Source organism: Benincasa hispida, chromosome 12 (assembly GCF_009727055.1).
Source record: "Benincasa hispida cultivar B227 chromosome 12, ASM972705v1, whole genome shotgun sequence".
NCBI classification, from domain to species: Eukaryota; Viridiplantae; Streptophyta; class Magnoliopsida; order Cucurbitales; family Cucurbitaceae; genus Benincasa; species Benincasa hispida.
The window spans coordinates 50128679-50151413 of NC_052360.1; positions in this window are offsets into that span (position 1 = coordinate 50128679).

Consider the following 22735-nt stretch of genomic DNA (forward strand, 5'->3'; position numbering starts at 1 on the left):
TTCACGTTTACTAAATCATAACAAATTTTTCTTTTCGTTTTCTATTGCTTTCCTTCAGCATTTCATGTTCCACTATTTAGTTGTTATTTTCTTCTTTCTTTCTCATGATTGTTATATTAAACCACTGTTATTATGCCATGTGACAATATATATGTTAATGAATAGCTACTATACGATGGGCTCTCATTATCGCTGAAGGCCTATCGTCTAGTAAATTTCTCTCTTTTCTTCTGTCGTTTATTCTCTTAACTTATCGTGTAGTCGATTGTCTCTATCGTTTACATCCTATCGTATACACTCTATCGTTTACACTCTCAGCTCTATCGTGTAGCGTTTTGCCTCTATCGTTTACACGCTCAACTCTATTGTGTAGTCTCCTGCCCCTATCGTCTACACGCTCAACCCTATCGTGTAGTCTCCTGCTCCTATCATCTACACTCTCATCTCTGTCGTGTAGACTCCTGCCTTTGTCGTTTAATTTCTTGACAATGATCGTTTAGTCTTTTGACAATGATTGTTTAGTCTCTGCTTCTCTCTATCGTTTACATGGTATCAGAGCTCTAAGGCATCCTGCTCTTCTTCATGCCGTCAAGCTCGGGAACATCTGAAGAAAATCCCACTTTACTAGTGACATCAAACTCAAGTATCTATTCAACTGCTCCACCTCCGACAACATCTCTATATCTTCTCCGTCATTTACCTCATTTGCTACTCAACGTGCCCCTCCCCCTGCTCGAAACCCATTCTACCCTCCACAATATGACCCTCCACCACCGCCCCTTCACCCTCAATATGCCGGTTTTCCCACCCATCATTCTTTTCAAAATCAGGTACCGATTAACCCTTTTTCCACACTCCCATCCTCGCAATCCCCTATAGCAAACTTCCCTCATATGTTCTGATCCCTCACTGTCAAACTAAATGATTCAAACTACCTTATCTGGAAGAATCAGCTTCTCAACCTCATCATGGGCTATGGCCTTGAAAGTTTCATTGACAGTACCTATCCCCAGCCACCAAAATACCTCGATCCTCAGCAGAGTCAACTCAATCCTCATTTCTCTTATTGGAAAAAGTGTAATCGTACTATTATGTGCTGGTTTTACTCCTCTCTCAACGACCACCCACCCATCAACCATCACACTCCTCCAATCGGCCACAATGTTAAATTTGCAATAAGCCTAGCCATATAACATTATCTTGCTACAACATTGAAAATCCTAAATACAGAACCATTCACCATCCCTAAGCCCATTTTGCTCAAGCTACACCAACCTTAACTCAACCGTTATCCTATGTCACTACTTCCCCGCTCCAAAATCTAATCATCCAGATGAAGGCTGGTGTATGGATTCTGGCGCTATTCATCACATGACTCCTGACCTGTCCAACATCCAACAACCTATACCATATTATGGTGGTGACCAAGTTATCATAGGAAATGGTAAGTCCCTTCCCATCTCTCACACTGGTTCTTCCTCTTTTTTGTCATCTACATCTAATACTCCGGTTTATCTTCACTCTATCCTTCACACACCTTCAATATCTCAAAATCTAATTAGCATCGGTTGTTTATGTTATGATAATAACGCTTATGTTGAGTTTTTCTATGACTCATTTGTTGTGAAGGATCTTCAAACCAAGAGTCCACTCCTCGGGGACACACTTGATTGTGGCCTATACAAGCTTTCTGTTACTCCATCTGCTACAGATCATTCAATTCCTCCTCTCATCCAACTGCCTTCATCTCAGCACTCACAGACTTTTCCTTATGGCATCGTCGCTTAGGACACCCCTCCCCTCCAGTAGTTCAATCTGTTTTGTCAAAATGCAAACTAAAGTACAAAAATAATACTAATGTATCCGTTTGCGCACACTGTCAAATGCCCAAGAGCCATCCTTTACCTTTTCAATCTTCCAATTCTCGTCCACCCTCTCCCTTTGATATCGTTTATGCCGATGTATAGGGTCCTTCCCTTATCAATTCAGTAAATGGAGACAGATATTTCTTGTTGTTTATCGATGCTTTCTCGCGTTTTACTTGGATGTATACAATGAAAGTAAAATTTGAAGTTCTCCCCTGTTTTCTTAAGTTTCAAGCAATGATATCAAATCAGTTTTTCACCACTATTAAATCAATCCAAACTGATGGAGGAGAGGAGTTCAAAGCTCTCTCACCTATTCTTGACAAACTTGGCATAATCCAACGTCTATCTTGTCCCTATACACCTCAACAAAACAGCACCGTTGAATGAAAGAACAGGCATGTCGTTGAAGTTGGCTTAGCCATGCTTGCCCATTCCTCTGTCCCACATACCTTCTGGCCCTTTGCCTTCCACACAACTACCTACCTTATCAATCGGCTACCCACACCTCTCTTTGCAAACAATTCCCCCTATGAAACCTTATACTATAAACCTCATGATTACCAACTTCTTAAAGTGTTCGGCTGTACCTATTTTCCATTCTTTCGGCCGTTTAATGACAATAAACTTCAATACAGGTCTCATGAATGCGTATTCTTAGGCTACTCTTCCTTACACAAAGGATATCTCTGTTTCCATCGCATAACAGGTCGTATTTATGTTTTCAGGCATATAGTCTTCAATGAAACTGTCTTTCCTTTCCTAGACAACTCTCAATCAATCGCTTCTCCTTCACTCCCATCTTCCCCTGTCATTTCTATTCTCATTCCCATCAATCCCCTAAGTCTTTCCTCCCTACATCAGGTCACTACCAGTTCTCAAAGCAACTGTGTTCATCATCATGATTCCCCCCCCCCCCCCCCATCTACCTTCTTCTATCTTATCTCCATCCTTCCAACCCACGCTTGAACCTACACCACCCAACCAACCCACTCCCTACCTTTCTCAATCACCTGAATCATCAACCAATCCACTAACTCCCATCATTCCCTCTCCCTCACCACCACTCACCTCTGCCCTCCCGACTCCCTCTGCTTCCTCACATCTCAACCTTCCCACCACCTCAGATCTACCACAATCCTTATCTCCACAACCAATAACCATCCCATGATTACACGGTAAAAAATGGGCATTTTTAAACCAAAGGTTTGGTTGTTTGAGGTCACTAACTTGGACAAAACAGAACCACGGTCCTACAAGGAAGCCCTTCTTCATCCAAGATGGAAGCAAGCAATGCTTAAGGAATGTAAAGCTCTCATACGAAATAATACATGGTCTCTCACACCTCTGCCCTAGGATCACAAAGTAATTAGCAGTAAGTGGGTGTTCTGACTTAAACAGACTTCATCTCGATTCAAGGCTCATTTGGTTGCTCAAGGGTTCAACCAAGACTATGGCATTAATTACTTGAGACTTTCAGTCCAGTTGTCAAGCCTACTACCATTCAGCTTGTGCTATCCATTGCTCTGTCTCATAATTGGATCATTCGGCAACTTGACGTACACAATGCCTTCCTCGATGGCGGCTTATCTAAGGAAGTATACTTCAAGCAACCACCTGGTTTCATAAGTGATCAATACCCTAATCATGTATTACTTCTACACAAGGCGTTGTATGGCCTCAAGCACAAGGCGTTGTATGGCCTCAAGCAGAGTCCTTGTGCATGGTTTTCAAAGTTCAGTACCTGTCTGATGCAATGAGGCTTCTTGAATGCAAAATCTGATACGTTCATATTCATTTTCCGTAACTCACACACTTTAATTATCTTTTTCATTTATGTTGATGACATTACTTGTTTAAACACTCAATTTGCACTTAAAGATCTAGGTGATCTATCCTTTTTTCTTAGCATTTAGGTGGCTCGTTCATTGGATTATTTACATTTATCTCAGTCTAAGTACATCCACAGCCTACTTAAACGTGCACAACTCATTAACTGCAAGCCAATTCACTCTCCAATGGTCGTTGGCACCTCCTTGTCCCTCACTGATGGACAATCACTAGACAACCCCTCTGAATACAGAAGCTTAGTCGGAGCCCTAATATTGTACGCTGACCAGATCAAACATCAGTTTCAGTGTCAATAAGCTATGTCAATTCATGCATGCCTCAACAACTTCACATCTTCAAGCAGCCAAACGCCTCCTTCGGTACCTCAAAGGCACGATCGATCATGGTATTCTTCTAACCAAATCCTCTGTTTTGGCCTTAACTTGAATACCAACAAATGCCGATTGGGCAAGCTTCCCGGATGACAGACGAAGCACAAGTGGATTCTGTGTCTTTCTTGGTTCCAGCCTTATCTCATGGAGCTCCTCCAAGCAAAAGGTAGTCTCTCGATCCAGTGCCGAATCAGAATATCGTGGTCTGTCCAATGTTACCTCTGAGGTCCTCTGGATCCAATCAGTTTTAACTTAAATTGGTTTCAATCGCATCTCCACCCCTCTGCTGCTCTGTGATAACCTCAGTGCCACATACATGGCCGTCAATCCTATGCTTCACAACCGGACTAAACATCTTGAGATTGATCTTCACTTTCTCAGAGAAAAGGTTGCATCCAAATAGCTTTCAGTCAGGTTCCTTCCCTCTGAAGATCAACTGGCTGACATCATGACAAAAGCTTTACCAAGTCCTCATTTCCTTAGTTTGAAGACCAAGCTTACAGTCGTGGCAGCTTCTCGTTCTCTTACGAGAGGATGATAAAAGAGTGTTCACTTTTGCTGAATTATAACAAATTCTTCTTTTTGTTTTCTGCTGCTTTCCTTCAGCATTTCCTGTTCCACTATTTGGTTGTTATTTTCTTCTTTCTCTCTCATGGTTGTTATATTAAACCACTGTTATTACGCCATGTGGCAATATATATATTAATAAATAGCTACTACACGATGGGCTCTCATTATCGTTGAAGGTCGATCGTCTAGTAAATTTCTCTTTTTTCTTATGTCGTTTATTCTCTCGACTTATCTTGTAGTTGATTGTCTCTATCGTTTACATCCTATCATATACACTCTATCGTTTATACTCTCGGCTCTATTGTGTAGCGTCTTGCCTCTATCGTCTACACGCTCAACCCTATCGTGTAGTCTCTTGCTCCTATCGTCTACACTCTCATTTCTGTCGTGTAGACTCCTGCCTCTATCGTTTAGTTTCTTGACAACGATCATTTAGTCTCTTGACAACGATTGTTTAGTTTTTGCTTCTCTCTATCATTTACACAAAGGACGAAAAGTTTTCCAAAATTAAAAAAATTTCATACTACATTCATTTATTTCACGTGAACATGCATTATTTTGGTTTAAATAATATTTTGGTCTCTTATAACTTGAGTTTTGGTTCATTTTGGTTCATATACTTTGAAAGTGTTCATTTTAGTCCTTCTACATTCAACTTTGATTAGTTTGATCCATGTACTTTCAAATTGTTCATTTTGGTCGTATTTTCAACTTCGGTTCATTTTGGTCATTAAACTTTCAAAAAGTGATGATTTTAATCCTTAACAAATGAAATGAGAATGAAAAGGTAGGGACTAATATAGTCACTTTTTCGAAGTATAAGAATCAAAATAAAGATTCTGATAGTATGTGGACTAAAATGAACCAAAATTCAAAGTATAGAGACCAAAATGAATACTTTCAAAATATAAGAATCAAATTGAACCAAAACCCAAAATATAGGGAGTAGGGACTAAAGTAGTATTTAAAACAAAATATTTATTTATAGGTTTAAATATTATTTTGGTCTCTGAATTTTGAATAAGGTTCTATTTTGGTCTCTAAATTTTTTAAAATGTTCGTTTTAGTCCCTTAACTTTAAATATTATTTTATTTTGGCCCCTAAATTTTTAAAATATTCATTTTAGTCCATAAACTTCTACAAAGTGCTTATTTTGGTTCCTGACACATTAAGCTTTTTGTTAACTTTTTAACAAAATGACGAGGTGACTTATATTTTTGGATGAATAGGCTATCAAAAAATTTTAGAGTTTCAATTTTGAAGGTGGTAGAGTGGGAGAATTTAAAAGACATTTTAAGTTCAAAAGTTTGGTCATTCAGTATTTTGGCATACTGCTTGTTGGTATTTTATTTCACATTCATCTTGCTTAATGCATATAAAGCCTAGTCATCTAAAATTACAAACTCTTTTACATTTATGTTAAAAAGTTGATATAATTTTAATAGTAGATATTAAAATAAATATTTTTAAAAAATTTAAACGAACATTTTTTAAAGTTTAGAAATTAAAATAGAATAAGATTTAAAATTCGAAATAAAATATAATTTAATCAGAAAAGGAGTAAGAAGGTTTTAGACCGTAGGAGGCAGCTTGGTGGGGGTTCGGTTTTTGTCTTTGGATGTGTCGTTTTGGAGATTGTACGGCTGTCGTGACACGGGATGGAGGTGGTGGGCGCCACGTAAGGTGGGGATAATGACACGTAACGACTATTGAGTCAGACAAATGGTCGGAAATGCGTTTCGTGCAAGACTCAAAGGCCCCGCCTTCAATCTTTTATCTATTCAATTATGGTGCCCTGTCATCATCTTATATACCCAACCAAAATAATTATTCTACATAAGGCCTTTTTTTATACGAAATAATAATATAATAATAAAAAACAGTTGAAAATATTTACAAATATAACAAAATGTCACTGTCTATCAATATGGATGGACAGTGATATTTTATTATATTTATAAATATTTTCGATCATTTTACTATAGTAATTTTTTCTTCTTAGAAAAAGTCTCTCATTACACTTCAAGTATATGTATAGGTGTGGAGGAGTTAAATTATTAGTTAAAAGTTAAAAATATAAATTTTACTTTCAATAAATTTGAAATTTTATGATCTATTTTTGTTAAGATATAAGGTGGTAGAATTTACTTTTATGGAGTTGAAAAAATAATGTGTAACTTACGATATTAACAATTAGATATACACGTGAGAGAGAAATGTTTTGACCACACATGCATGCACTTGCATATGAGAATTAAGAGGGATGTGATGTCATTAAATAATCTTTTATATAGGAAGATCTTGATTAGTTGCTAATACAAACATAGTTTAATTATAATTGACATTTATTTTATTTTTAAATTGTAAGTTCAAATATTTAGATATAAAAAAAGAACATAATTCAACTGATATAAAACATATATCCTCAATCATGTGTCAAATATTCGAATCTTTAAAGTTCTCCACTTATAACTCATCAAAGTTGAGGAGGATTTTTTTTTTTTTTTTTAAAATTTTCGCCAAATATATTATTAGAGAAAGAATGAGATCATATACTTTGTTTAGAGTGAAACAGTGGAGTTTAGAGAAACTTTTCTTGTTTTTTTAGGAGGATAAACTTTTCTCTCCCATTGTCAAACTTTTTTTTTAAAAAAAAAATTATACTTAAAAGAGTTTGTTGTTTAGAGTACTGAGTTGATTACTATAGAATCTGTAGTCTGTAATAATATATATTTATGGTGCATAATATCTTAGTCTATGTTACAAATGAGAAGAGATGATGGTTACATAATAGTAAACATAATAGATAATGAAACTTTTCAAATAGTTCGGGAGCAACTAAGTGTGAGTTATATAATAGTTGAGTGGATTATAATAATCCACTCCACCCAAGACAAGTTGGGACTAAATGTCCTTAAAAATTTTGAAATTGTATTAATTAAAACTCTAAAAATAATAATTATATCAATTAAAACTCTCAAAATAATAATGGTTTCAATTAAAAACTTGAATCAATTTAGAACTGCAGTAGTGATTTATAGGTTTTTTTTTTTCCTTCTTATTTTTCAGTTGAGATCAACTCAAAATTGTGTAAAGAACATAGTTTCCTCAAAAAATTCCAACCAACATACCAAGAACAAATATCACTCAGCTTTCTCTATATAAATAAAGATTTAAGGATAGAGAAAAGAAAGACGAAAATTACTCATATGAACAAAAAAAAAACTTTTTAAAATTTTTGTTTTTCCTTTTATTAAAAAATTATAGGATCACCAATATGAGCGTAGATCAACTAATATAGTGTTCGTACTATCGATCTCGAGGTCAAAGGTTTGATTCCCCACCCTACACTTTAATTACAATATCTTTGTAAGAAAATAATAATAATAATAAAATAAAAAATTGTAGGATGTGGATTGAACTATTAGGGGTCTTTGATGTATCAACTAAAAGTTAGTGAGTTATTATAACTAACTCCATGTTTGAGGCTTCAAATATAATGGTGGTGTGTAAAGTTCTATTTATAACCTATTAATTGTAAAATTATATATATTCCATCATTGTGTGTTTATCCATAGAGTTTTATCTCCACAATCCCAACATTCAACGCACCTCAAATGCACTTTCAACTTTTAAGATGGTAGAAAATGTCTTATCAATCAAAATGAATATAGTTATGATATAATATTTTTATTATTAACTTCAAAATTAGAAGTTGGATTTCTTCCCTTTAAGATTTCACGTTGGGAAAGGGTCTAAAAATGATATTCATGATTTAATTTGTTTGTGCATTAATTAGTGAAAAACGGTTACTTAGCGTATTGGCCAAAGAGCTTCTTTGACGTGAGGCAATGGCAAACAAAAAAGCTAACTTCCAATCCAAGACTTTCCTTTCCTTTCAAAACAAAAATATTTGAGGTAATTGAAATCCATAGCATAAAGTAGAGTAAAAAAATGTGTTTAATCTCACTTAAATGAGCTTAGCTTAGTAGTAATAGATAATTTTTCTTTTTTTAAAGTTTAATTCTTCATTTCTATAATTATTGTACTAAAAAAATCTCTCGAAAAGAAAAAATAGAATAATTAATGAAGTTTCTTTAATTAATTTTAAAAAGGTGTCAAATTACACCGTCTAATTATCTTCTATCTTTATGTAAGTGTTGGATTGTATCAGTATGCAGCGGAAGCGACAAGAATCAATAAGCACTCTAATTCATTAATTTTGGTAGAAACAGAAGCATGCTTTAGCAGAAATCTTGATTTTCAGTCGCAAATCTCTCCAAATCTCGTTGTAGACTACCACAAGATCTTCCCTACTATTCTCTTGGTGCTCTAGATTGAGTTGTGAGACTCAAAATAAGCTAGAATCAAGGGAACTTAGAGAATAGCTCAACAGCAATCCACTTGAAGAACACTTTCTTCAACCGAATTTTTCAACAAAAATTCTTACAATTGCATTGCCTCAAATTCACTCCAATCTCTTCAATATATTACAGACCATCACGCAATGAGAATGACTGCATGAGATACAGCTCATACTTGGATTAATTGAAGCTTAAAGATGGTGGATTATGGGTGAGCTACTTGAAGATGATGATGGAAAATCCCAATTTTCCATTTTGTGTATTTTTCTATTTTCAAATTCTAAATTTGATTTTAAAATCACATTTGATTCAAAAATCAAAATTTATTAATTTTACAAATTAATTTTCTAATAAAATTAGTAAATAATTATTTAAACAATTTAATTAATTCTAATTAATTTAATATCCAATATTAAATTAATTTTACACAAATCCATCTTCATATATTTAAATCATATTTAAATATATTTTCTCTAATTCTGTTTGATTCTAATTTGAACGTTTCAAATTAACTTATCACACTACTATAGAGCTAAACCATTTCCGAGCTAGTAGGGGAACCTCGTGGACCTACAGGTCATGGGCTCCAACAATCCGAGATTAATCGACTAAACTCATTAGACCGATCTAACCCTCATTTGTTAACTAATGGGCCACTCCACTAAAGCCCATAGTTGAACTCCCCTCACTGTAGATATATTATGTCCACTCGATATAACCATGACTAGTAAGTCAACCCTTCACAGGTTTTTGTAATAACGGCTAGGTCGAATCTCTGTTTTACCCCCGAAATTACTTATTGTTCTTTAAGTCCTACTGATCCTCTAATGAATAATTGTTTTGTGATCCAATCAACAAAACCGAGTCGCTCTCGGGCCAATGAGAAGGTGGGGCTCCTTGTTCAAGACCCACAATCAGCACTTAAGGGAACAACCTCTCTACTATCCCTAACAGTGGGTAAGAGTGAATTTCGTCTTACACCCTATGTCTCTAGCTATCTATCCTGTCTTATCCCTGAAATGGGAGGTTATTGAGCCGACGCTGTTGAGCCAATCCTCACCTATGCAAATCTAAGGATAATCCCGAATAAACACGAGTTTATAATTGGCTCAGGATTAAGGTCAAGTTACCTAGGTCATCTATTTGAAATAGTCAGTCTTAAACAGTAAACAACATTATAAAGTAAGAGTGATTAATTTCGTGGTCCAATCTTGTACAAACCCTTTTGCACAAGGACACCCACACTTCTCATGTCCCAACATGAACGAATTAGAATCACTTTGTTTGTAGCACTTTACAACTCTTTATAACAACTAAAAAGTATGTCGTATCCAATAGTGTTACCAGAAGAAGGTACCCAACCTTATTCATATACTATAGATTATTTTGACTATTTACTCGAATCTAATCTACTTTTATGTCTCCACATAAAGTTCAAGTACTCATCTAATAGTTAAGGGACTTTTAGGTTTATTAGAGTTCTAATAAGCAAAACATTTATTCAATAACATCTTATTGAATTTTCAGAATAAGTTCTAATGTTTACAAACCACGAGTTTTAGGACATAAAGTCCAACAATAAGATATACATGTATTTTTAAATTAATAAATAATAGGTGTGACCTATGAGATCAAATTAGTTTCTTGACATGCTAATTTACAAAAAAAAATGATGATTATGTGTATGTTTGGGAATAGTTTCAAAATGGTTTAGATCATTTCTTTTTCATATTCAAAATTATACCTATACATCTTATAATCATTCTAATCAATTTATTGTTTGATAATTTAACACTTTTAATTAAATAAAATTTTCATTCAATCAAAATTAGTTTTGAATTATTTTTATTAATAAACTTAAAACATACTCGAAAATGAATTTAAATAAAATAATTTTAACTATTTCAAAATTACTCTTAAATATGTGATTACGATATAATTATCGTTTTATGCAAATAATCTTGAGAGTGTGATACATGTGCGAGTTAATGAATAATAGAAAATGACTATGAAATAGGTGTGGTATAAAATTAATTACGAGATATAGAACAACTGCATACTGAGATCGCAAAGAATGGTAGATTGATTCAAATTTTGACTATTGTATCCAAATTGACCTTTGAATTTTAGCTCCATTTGGTAATCCATTTGGTAATATTTAATATAGGTCACATCCATAAATATTAAATTTTATTTGGATCAATATTTATTTTTAAAAGAACAATATTTTAATGCATTTGGGATGCATCCATTTTAATGCATTCCATTTTAATAATAGAAAAAAAAAAATACAAAAAGTTTGTCATATGAAAATACTTAAATATTATCTGGATTGCACCTATGTCTGTATAGTCCTGCGAAATAAAAAACGGTCATGTGTGACAAATTTTTTTCTTTTATGTGTAAAAAAAGGAGAGCATAGAATTAATGTAGTCTAATTTGCACCTAATAATTTCTTTTATAATTGGATAATTAGATACAAGGTAAGTTGCATCCTCTTTTAAGTATTTTTCTTTTAGACAAAATGCATGGTTTGGGATTATTTTCCATTTACCCTTTTTTGATTTTGGGGTTAATTTTTAAGCTTATATTCATATTTTTCCTTTGGGTTCTTCTTTGCTTCACTCTTTTTTCCTCTTTAGTTCTAACAACAACTTTGGAAAGAATTAAAGTATTTAACATATTATATATAGTCAAAAGCCAATCTTCTTTAGGTTTGGAATTTCTAAGAAAGAAAACTAGCACGATATCAATAACGTTGTTTAAAATAGTTTAACAAAATTATATATATATAAAGGTTTAATAAAATATATGTATAATAGTATTAGTTTAATCAACATGTTATGTCAATATTTTGCGAATGAATGATATGAATAATAACAGAAATTAAATGGAACTATAAATAAAAGTTTAGATATGTAAGTAAAAATAAATACAATGTTGAAATTTCAAAAATGAAATTTATAATTTAACCTATTTGTTATATTTATTCCTAAGTTAAAACTTTGTAGAAAGATGATGTTTCAAATATGATATTCTATTTGACAATGTGGTTAAAGACAAGAACTTTATGGATTGGGCCTTTGGCAGTGTTATCGGCCCAGCCCATTTTGCGTCCAATACTTCCAACAGGGGACCGCATTAAACATTACACTTGGGGCAAATTTTGCTATTATAGGCCCTTCGAAATTTCTATATTTGCGGCATAAAATGTGCATTTTTCAAAAAATTAAAAAAAAAAAAATCAATTTAAATTTTTGTCAATTAAAAACTTAAACAACCAATATGAATAAATCTAATACATCTTAATCAAAAATGAAAGGTTCGAATTCCTGATTTACCCTACATCATGGTCTCAAATTTTTTTAAAAAGAATCTCAAATTAATAATTATAAATAACCTCTAAATTTTGGAATCTAATTAATAATTATGTTCGTTTGATTCTATTTAAAATCAACTTAAAATGTTATCCATAAATTTGGTCAACGTAGGAAAAAAAAAATTCTTGTTAAAGAAGCTAGGCAAATAGAAGATGATGAAAAGATGAAAACTCTTATATTAATAGAACAATCACCGGTTCACATATTTGATTCAAGCATTTCTAGCTAATATTACGTTAATCTATACATGAAAGAAGACTCTTATACACATAAAAATTATGAAAGATTTTAAAACATAATCTTTTAAATTGGCTCAATTGTGAAAGTTTATGGTTTTAATTTATATAATAGTTTAAGGTTTTAAATGATTCTACCCAAAAACCTAGGGTAGTAGTAGCAATAATAAAAGAAATTGTTTTAAATGAAAAATTGCGGAAATTATTTATAAATATAGTAAAATGTCACAGTTTATTAGTGATGATATAAATACTGGAGAAAATGTTTTTCTCTATTATATATATATAATGGTAACATTATTAAAATTAAGGAAAATATTTATCAATGTATCAATACCATATATAAAAGAACATTTTCAAAAAATATATATAGAAGGCATTGTATGAGAGAAATTTTTCTATTCATTTTATTTATTTATTTTTGTATATCTATTATATTTTGTAACGAAATCGATAATTAAAAAATACAAAATAACATAGAATAAGAATCAACACACAGATATACATGGTTCACTAACAATGTGTTAGCTACATTCACGGGGCAGAGAGAGAACAATATTATTAAAGATAATGTTTTTTTAATATAAAATAACGCCACTAGGGTTAAAGAGTTTATTATATATCACACTCCTCTAAACCCAGGGTTTTATTCGTAAACAATCATAAGTAATTAAATATGCTAAATGCGAATTCTGAATAGGTTTCCAGGGCATTGGTTGCTCAAAGCACCAACTTAGAAATTCAAGGCATTCCAATAAAATTTCACCTTGACTTGAATTCTTTTCCAGATAACAAATGTACAAGATACAACATAAATAACATTGTCAAATGTACCCAAACTTCTCCCTCATGCCTCAAAGTATCCTACAAGGAGGACCCTAACACATTTAACAAGTTCAAACAATGTTGGAACTTACCTTGTGGAACCGGTTTGGTGAACATATCAGTAGGGTTATTAGTAGTACTAATTTTCATCACTTTATCTCTTTGCTCACCTTTTAAGAAGTGATACTTTATATTGATGTGCTTAGTTCTCTCATGATGAACTTGATCCTTAGCTAGGCAAATTGCACTCAAACTATCACAATATACAATAGTTTGGTTATGATGCAAACCAAGATCACCAACTAACCCTCCCAACCATATTTCTCTCTTAGCAGCTTCTGTCAAGGTCATGGTATTCTGCTTGAGTAGTATATAAAGTAACTGTAGGCTGTAAGGTTACCTTTCAACTAACAACAAAACCATCAAGAAGGAATATATAGCCAGTCATAGACCTCCTATTGTCAACAACTCTAGCATAGTCAGAATCAGAATAACCGATCACCAAACACTTTATGTCATTCCCATAAACGAGACCAACATCAGATGTACTTCTAAGGCAATGAAAAATGCTCTTAACAGCTTGCTAATGCTCCTTTCTGGGTTGATCCATGAACCTGCCGACAACACTAACAACATGGGCAAGATCAGACCTAGTATAGACCATAACATACATCGAACTTCCCACTACACTAGCATAAGGAAATTGAGACATATACTCATTCTCAGCTTCAGTTTGTGGCGAAAGCACAGATGACAAACGAGCATTTACAACACTGAAAGTATCTATAAGCTTAACTGATGACATACCAAATATGGACAATATTTTCTTAATATAGCCTTTCTGTAACAGGTAGAGCTTATTTTTATCTTTATCCCTATAGATCTCTAAATTTCTGAGCAGCACCCAAATATTTCATATGAAACTCAATACTGAGAAGGTTCTTCAATTTCTAAATGTTAGACTTGGACTTTGTAGCTATGAGATATCATCTACATATAAAAGTAGATAAATCATCGAACCATCATCAACTTTGTTGTGATATACATAACAATAATACAGACTCCTGTTATAGCCAAGTTCAACCATATAGCTGGCAAATCATTCGTATCCTTGTCTTAGAAACTGCTTTATCCCATATAAAGATTTTTTCAACTTGCAAACATAATTTTCTTTACTTGGACATTGGAACCCATCTGGCTAGGTCATTTAAATATCTTCCTCTAACTCTTCGTGTAAGAAAGCAATATGAATGGTAGTAGCATTGTCATAGAAAATAAATGATGGTTGCACTGTAGAAACCCAAAAATCGGTGAGCAATTGAGTTAACCACACAAGTCCACTAGTTGTAGCATTCAAAGCACTATACTCTGCTTCAACAAACAAATGGAACACAATGATTTGCTTCATATCTTTTCAAGAAACAAAAGACTCACCCAAAAATACACAAAACTAGCAGTCGACTTGCGTGTGTCTCGACAAGATACCTAATTAACATCAGAAAAGGTCTTGACTTATAGAGGAGATGCTATTAAGAAAATGCTTGGCCAGGAGGAGACTTTAAGTACCTCAACAAAGTATGAACAAAATTAAAGTGAGACCGCCATGGCTTAGCAAAAAAACGACTATGCATATGGACAACAAAGGTCACATCCAGATGTGAGATATTAAGTATAATAGTCTCTTAGTCAATAATCTATATAAAGTATGATCATTTAATAAGGAACCTTTATCACTATGTAACTTCACATGTGGATCCATTGAAAAAGAAGAATGCTTAAACGCTAAGAAATTAATGTCTTTAAGCAGTTGTAATACCAATTGTTGATTGAGCAATCTTTAATCCCAAACTTTAATTTTAAAAACATCATTAAGATGTTGATTTAAAAGACCAATCTTAGCAACAAAAGCATCCGTGATAATGATACCATTGATATAAACAAGCAAAATAATAAAAGATGCACCAACACCATAAACAAACAAAGAATAATCAATCTTAGATTGTTTGAAACCAATATAAAAGGACATAACCATTGCCTAGATGCTTATTTCAAATCATATATGGATTTATCAAGCTTTCTATAACAACAAGGATTTATCAAGCTTACATATCAATTTCTCGCCCATAGGCACAACATGGTTATGTTTATAATCTAAAGGTAGATCCATATGTATCTCTTCTACAAGATCTCCATGTAAAATGCATTTTCACATCCAACTGAACTAAAGAGAAAGTCAAAGAAGCAGTCATAGTAAGTAATAATTTGATAGTTACAAGCTTGGCAACATGAGAGAATGTGTCAACATAATAAAGACTCTCCTATTAAGTGTAAACCTCAGCAACTAATGGAGCTTTATACCTCTCAATAGTACCATCAGCCTTGAATTTCACTTTATAAACCTATTTAAAACCAACAGAATGTTTGATAGAAGGTAAGGACACAACAGACCAAGTGTTGTTAGTTTCTATAGCTTTCAGCTTATTTCTCATGGCAAGACGCCAATGTTCATAAAACTGAAGGGATCGAATCTTGAGCGGAAGTGTGTGAACGCCTTGCATTTCGTTCTTTCAGTTTAAATGAAACAAAATTAGTACAAAAACATAACCAAACAGGGGATAAACATTCAATAAACCAACATGCTATTTGAAGAGTAGAAAATGGAAGAAGAATATCACATACCTTCGTCGATTCCCGAACTCTTCACGATTTCCTCATCATCTTCTTCAAAACGATTCTCCAACTAAATAGACACCACCGTAAGCGAGACTTCATTATTCTCTAGAAACCAAGGGGAGAAGAGTGGTCTCTGACACCTTGGTTGAGGAAGAAGAATAGAGAATATGGAAAAGATAAATTTTGAGAGGAAAATGATTTAGAGGCTAGGGCTTCATCAAAACGAAATGCTTCGCCCTAATTTGGGCAAAATGATGAATTTATACGGAGATTTTCTCCATAGCTTTCCAAAATTACACTTACGACTAATTTAACTAAATAACCATTATTTAATTAATTAGCTCATAATTAAATAATCATATTAAATCTAATTTAATATATATATATATATATATATAATATATTATATATATAATAAATTAATAAACATCATATGTTTATTTGCCTCTACCTCTCAAAATTAATTAATTAATTCTTTAGGAATCAAATTCATAAGAATTTTAATACTTGAATCCTATTCAAATATTTCTCTCTTAATTATAGATCAGATTTATAATTAACCATATCATATTAATCTCATTGATATGTTATTCCATTAATTGATTTGAACAATTCAAATCATTCCTCTTTTCCTTCAGTGAGCTAACAATGGGACCTTATGGACCAATAGATTAGAAGCTCTAATGATATGAGATAAGCTCTAATGATATGAGATTAATTAATTAAACTCTTTAATTAAATTAATAAATATTTATTAACTACCGAAACTCCACTAAAGATCAATAGCTGCACTCTTTGCACTGTAGATATATTTCTGTGTCCACGGATATAACCAATCAACAACAAGTCAATCCTTTACAAATCGCTCATAACTACAGCTTGGTGAAATTACTGTTCTACCACTGTAGTTACATTTAACTCGTTAAGTATCATTGATCCCTTTAATGAACAAATAGTTTATAGTCCAACTATAAACTAATACCTCTTGAACCAGCGAAAGGTTGAAGCCTCAATGTTCAAGACTCGGAATCAGCTATTAAGGGAGAAATTTATCTACTTCTTCTAAAGACGAGCAGGAGTGAATTCCATCTTGTGTTGTTGTATTTCTAGCTCCCCTCTCGGACAAATTCTCAAAATGGTAGGCTTATTGAGTTGGTTAATCTGGCCACTCTCACCCATACAAATCAAAGGATCACATTCATAAGTAGGAGTTCACAACTCACACAGGATTAAGGTCAAGTCATCTACGGTCATCCTAGTGAAATGTAATTCTTTTCTAGCAATAGTGTTATAAGTAAAGACTATTCGTTTCACGGTTCAGTCTTATACAAACTCTTTGTATAGAATACCCATGCTCACATGTCTCCATATGAATGATCAAGATCAGATCATTTGTAGCACTTTACAATAATTGTAACATCTATAAAGCAGGTCGTATTTGTAGTGTTACCAGGATAAGGCACACAGACTTATCCATATACCACAGACCATTTAGGTTATCACTTAAACACGATCCACATGTATGTCTCCACATACATGTTTAAGTTTTATCAAATAACCTTGAATCTTAGTTTATTGGATTGAATTAAGACAGTCTAAACGCCAATAAAATCTCTTATTTTATTAGATATGCAATTTGTCTTTACAAACCATAAGATACATGAGATTTAGGACATAAACTCTAACAATCTCCCACTTATCTTTACAAACCAATTTTAAACTATTTAAAACTAATTTAAGTTATGTTAGCATGCAACTCTTTATTATAGATTTTAATTCTAATTTCATTTAACTTATAACAATTATAAAGTTTGATGAAACAATTAAAACCTATACTTGCATACAATTAAAACTTATACTTGCATCTAATGATATACTTTAAAATTATTATATTCGTAATTTACTAAAGTGGTATCATGCATCATACATTTCTATTTTTATTACTACATACATAACATTCATAATAAAGTAACGAAACTAAAACAACATGCTTTCATTCATCCAAACTATATATTATAACATTTATAATATAAAATAATGCATGAACATGTTATTAATGCATGCATTAATATTTTATAACACTTATACAATATGTTGCATGAGCATGCTTAAAGAATCATGCAACCTTATAATATAAAATTATATTAAGATTATGCATAAAAAAATGTTTATCCTATAGTGGGATTTTTTCTATAAGACATATAATATGACATTTAATAATAAAAACAACCATACATCACATGTATAATTAAAAACAACATTTGGACTGAGATTAAATTCCTATAACATTCCATTAAATTAATATAACACTTTATATTAACTCAATTAATGAAAACACAAAAAAAAAAAAAAAACTTAAATAGTACAAGAATAGTTAAAAAAATCGAGGAAAATCGCTTAAACCGCTTGGAAGGTTCAAACCGACGATCTGGACTGGTCCTTGTGTGCACGCCTAACCGTTCAGAGCATCGCAATGCTCTCTACCAGCGTTGTGATGCTTGCATTCTTCACGTTCGGAGCATAACAACGCTCACCAATAGCGTCGTTATGCTGGTGTATTTCTTGCCATAGTGTAAAGCGATGTTGTGGCTGGAACATTGCGATGCTGAACCCTCTGCCTTACAGCATAAGGCGATCATTGCAAAGCTCTAAGGCAGAATGTCTGCTCTACCTTGCTCTTTCATCCAAAACTCTCTGTTTTTACTCCGAATTTCACCAATTTGAAGCAGAAACTTAATCACGAGCAACCTAGACATGAATTACAGACTCGATCACAATAAAATTATACCCAAACCAATGGGCTTTTACAAATCAAATTAAATTTAAAGCAGCAAAATTCTAAAAGTCAATCTCGAAAACATCCAAAGTGTAAAACCATGGAACATATATTCAAAATGCAGATCTACACCCACCATAACTCTGAATTAAAGTTTAAAAAAAAATTGAGACTCAACCTTTGCTCTAATACCAATTAAAGGAGTATTTGATTACCCGTAGCGGAAGGATCATGCCCCAATTTTAATTTTACGGAACATTGATAATTAACAGAAGACGGAAACTAATAAACATACAACATGCTATTCATCTAATAATTCAAAGAGGAAGAAATGGATTCATAGGACTTACCCTTGAAGATCGATATCTTCATAAACAAATCGAACTCTTCCTCGAACTTACGAACAGAACAATGGAACTCCAAAATCCGGACACCACCAAAAGCAAATCCTCGTTATTCTCAAGGTAGAAAATTGCCGAGAGTTGTAAGCTTCTGTGATTAATTTTGGAAGGGAAGAGTTTTCTTTTGAGAGCAGAACATGGAGAGCCAAAACTTGAGATACAAAATTAAGAAGGAGATTATATTCGTTGTCCTATGAAAACCAACTTCACGTTGGTATATGAGAGAGTAGGTTGGGGGAATTATTAAAATAACTCAATCACCATATGTAATATAACACATAGTCTATAGTATATATTATATCACATATAATATAACCTATTATTTATTTCTCGCATATAACCTATAGAATTAAAATGAATCATATTCATATTAATTTTAACATATAGTTTTTATATGAATCACATTCATATAATTAATATTTGAATCATATTCAATATTTATTTCTCTCCCTATAACTTTGTATTATGATGTATCATATACGTTATATTAATTATATCTCATATAATTAATTTCCTTTAATTAATTTGAACAATTTAAATTAATCCAAAAAGTAACTCAATTCTCATCAATCCTTGTTGAGCTAACAAGGAGACCATATGGACTTATAGATTGAAGCTCCAATGGTACTTGATTAATTAATTAAACTCTTTAATTAAATTAATCAACTTCTATTAATTGTTGGTCACTCGATTAAAGACCGGTAGCTACACTCTTCGCATTACAGATATATTTTTGTGTCCATTGGATATAACCAATCAACAGTGCGTTGATCCTTCACAAATTGCTAGTAAGTACAGTTGGGCCAACATCACCATTTTGCATCTGTAGTTACATCTAACTTCTTAAGTACCACTGATCCCTCTAATGAACAATTAGTTATAGCCCAACTATAACTAAACCCCTCTCGGGCTAAAGAGAGAGGATGGTGTCACATTGTTCAAGCTCCAAAATCAGTATTTAAGGGAGCAATTTCTCTACTTAATCTAGATAACAAAAGAGAATGAGTGAATTTCTTCTTGTGTAGCTGCGTTCCCAGCTCCCCAATCAGACGAATCCCCAAAATTGTAGGCATATTGAGTCGACGAATCTAACTACTCTCACCCATACAAATCAAAGGATCGCCTTCATAGGCAGGAGTTTACAACTCACTTAGGATTTAGGTTAAGTCACCTATGGTTATCCTGGTGAAATGTAAGTCCCTTCTAGCAACAATATTATATAGAGATACTATTCATTTCGTGGTCCGATCTGATAGAAACCTTTGTATAGAATATCCCCACTCACATGTCTTTACATGAATAATCAAAATCAAATCATTTGTAGCACTTTGCAACAATTGTAACAACTACAAAGCGGGTCGTATTCTTAGTGTCACTAGGATAAGGTACCTAGCTTTATCCATCTACTACAAACTGTTTAGGTTATCACTTAAACATGATTCACCTACATGTCTCCATATACATGTTTAAGTTAAAAATGATAATCCTGGATCTTAGTATATTGGTTTTTGTGGGTTAATGCAACTAAATGTTGAATAAAATACCTCTTATTTTATTAGATAAATAAATTGTTTGTACAAATACAATTACAAACTACAAAACCATGAGATTTAGGACATCAACCCCAACACTAAAACCACTCTCACCCATAAAAATCAAAGAACGACCCTTATGAACAAGAGTTCATAACTAACTCAAAATTAAGATCGAGTTACATGGTTATTATTTGAAATATCAATTTCTTCAATTAACGGTATTATAAAGAGAGATTATATTTCATAGTCTGGTCTTATATAAACTCACTATGTAGGATACCTCCATTTACATGTCATCATATGAATGATTTGGATCAAATTGTTTGAAGCTCTTACAATTATTATAACATTAACAAAGTGGGTCGTATCCATAGTGTTACTAGGATAAGGTGTCTAACCTTATCCATATACTATAGACCTTTCAGATTATTACTTGAACATGATCCAGTTGTATGTCAACTATATATTGTTCAAGTAACAATAGATAACCTTGGATTTTAGTTTTTGGATTTTGAATTATGCAGATAATAAAGTAAGAATATTTTATTCTTTAAATGAATACTTTATTTATTTATAGATAATTTGTTTACAATTTACACAGACTACAAGATTTAGGACAAATCCTAGCATCAAACGCGTTATCTTGATGAGTAATATGATGAAAGGGATAGATCCTCTCATAAAAAACAAGATCACAAGAAACAAAAAACTTCTTATTTTCAATGTCATACAATCTATAACATTTCATACCATGAGGATAATCCACAAACGTTGAAGGCATAGCATGAGGATGAAACTTGGATCTATTTAAAGAGAGTGTTAAAGCAAAATATAAACAATGAAACACTCAACGTAAAGAATAATCCGCATGAGAATTATTCAACCAATAATAAGGAGTATGTCATTTCAAAATAGAGAGGGAGTTCGGTTGATCAAGAAGTAGCAATCAACAAATACTCACCCCAAAACTGAATGAGAACTTGAGACTAAAATATCAAGGCCCTAACAATATTCCAAAGGTGTTGATGCTTTCTTTCCCCAATAAAATTTTGTTTAGGATGTCCCACATAAGAGAATTGATAAATAGACCCTTTACACAAGAAAAAAAAAATCAGGAAAGGACAACTTTGGAGCATTATTGGACCAAAAACATTTAATCTTGGTTTCATACTAAGTTTCCACCAAAGAAAAAAATTGTGGAACGTTTCTCAAACCATTACACTTATCTTCATAAAAAAACACCCAAGTATACTTCAAAAAATCATCAACAATGAAAAACGTATCATCAACATGAGTTAGGGAAGGACATGACCCCCAAGTATCACAATAAATAAAACCAAACATTTTATTTACTAAGGATGCTCACCATAGAAGGATAACTATTTTTGTTTAGCCAAAGTACAAATCAAACATGAATCATGAAAGTGAGCTTTAAAATAATCAATAGATAACAAAGTTTTTGAAGCATTTAAGTATTTGAGGGAAAGATGTCCAAGCCTATCATGCTAGGTAGCGATCAAGCGTTGAGTTGTAGAGCAAACAACAACAAGAAAGACAAATAGAAAAGCCTATTGTTCAACCTGAAACAAGTAAAGATATTGAGATATTGAGATATTTTATTTTATTTTATTTTATTTACCAAAATTAAGGGTTCCATGTACATAACTGAGAGCTATTGTGCAACTAAATTAGAATAGTTTATGTTATGCAATTATTTTAAGATAGTTTTCTTTTATTGGTGTTTTTGGCTCTTTATGCTCATTGATAACTTGTAAAAGTACAAGTTATTGTAGCTCTTTATTTAGAATAATTAGGAAAATTTAGAGAAAAATGCATTAACTTGAAATGAAATTTGTGTAAATAGATAAGTTTTGCGTTCAAGCATTT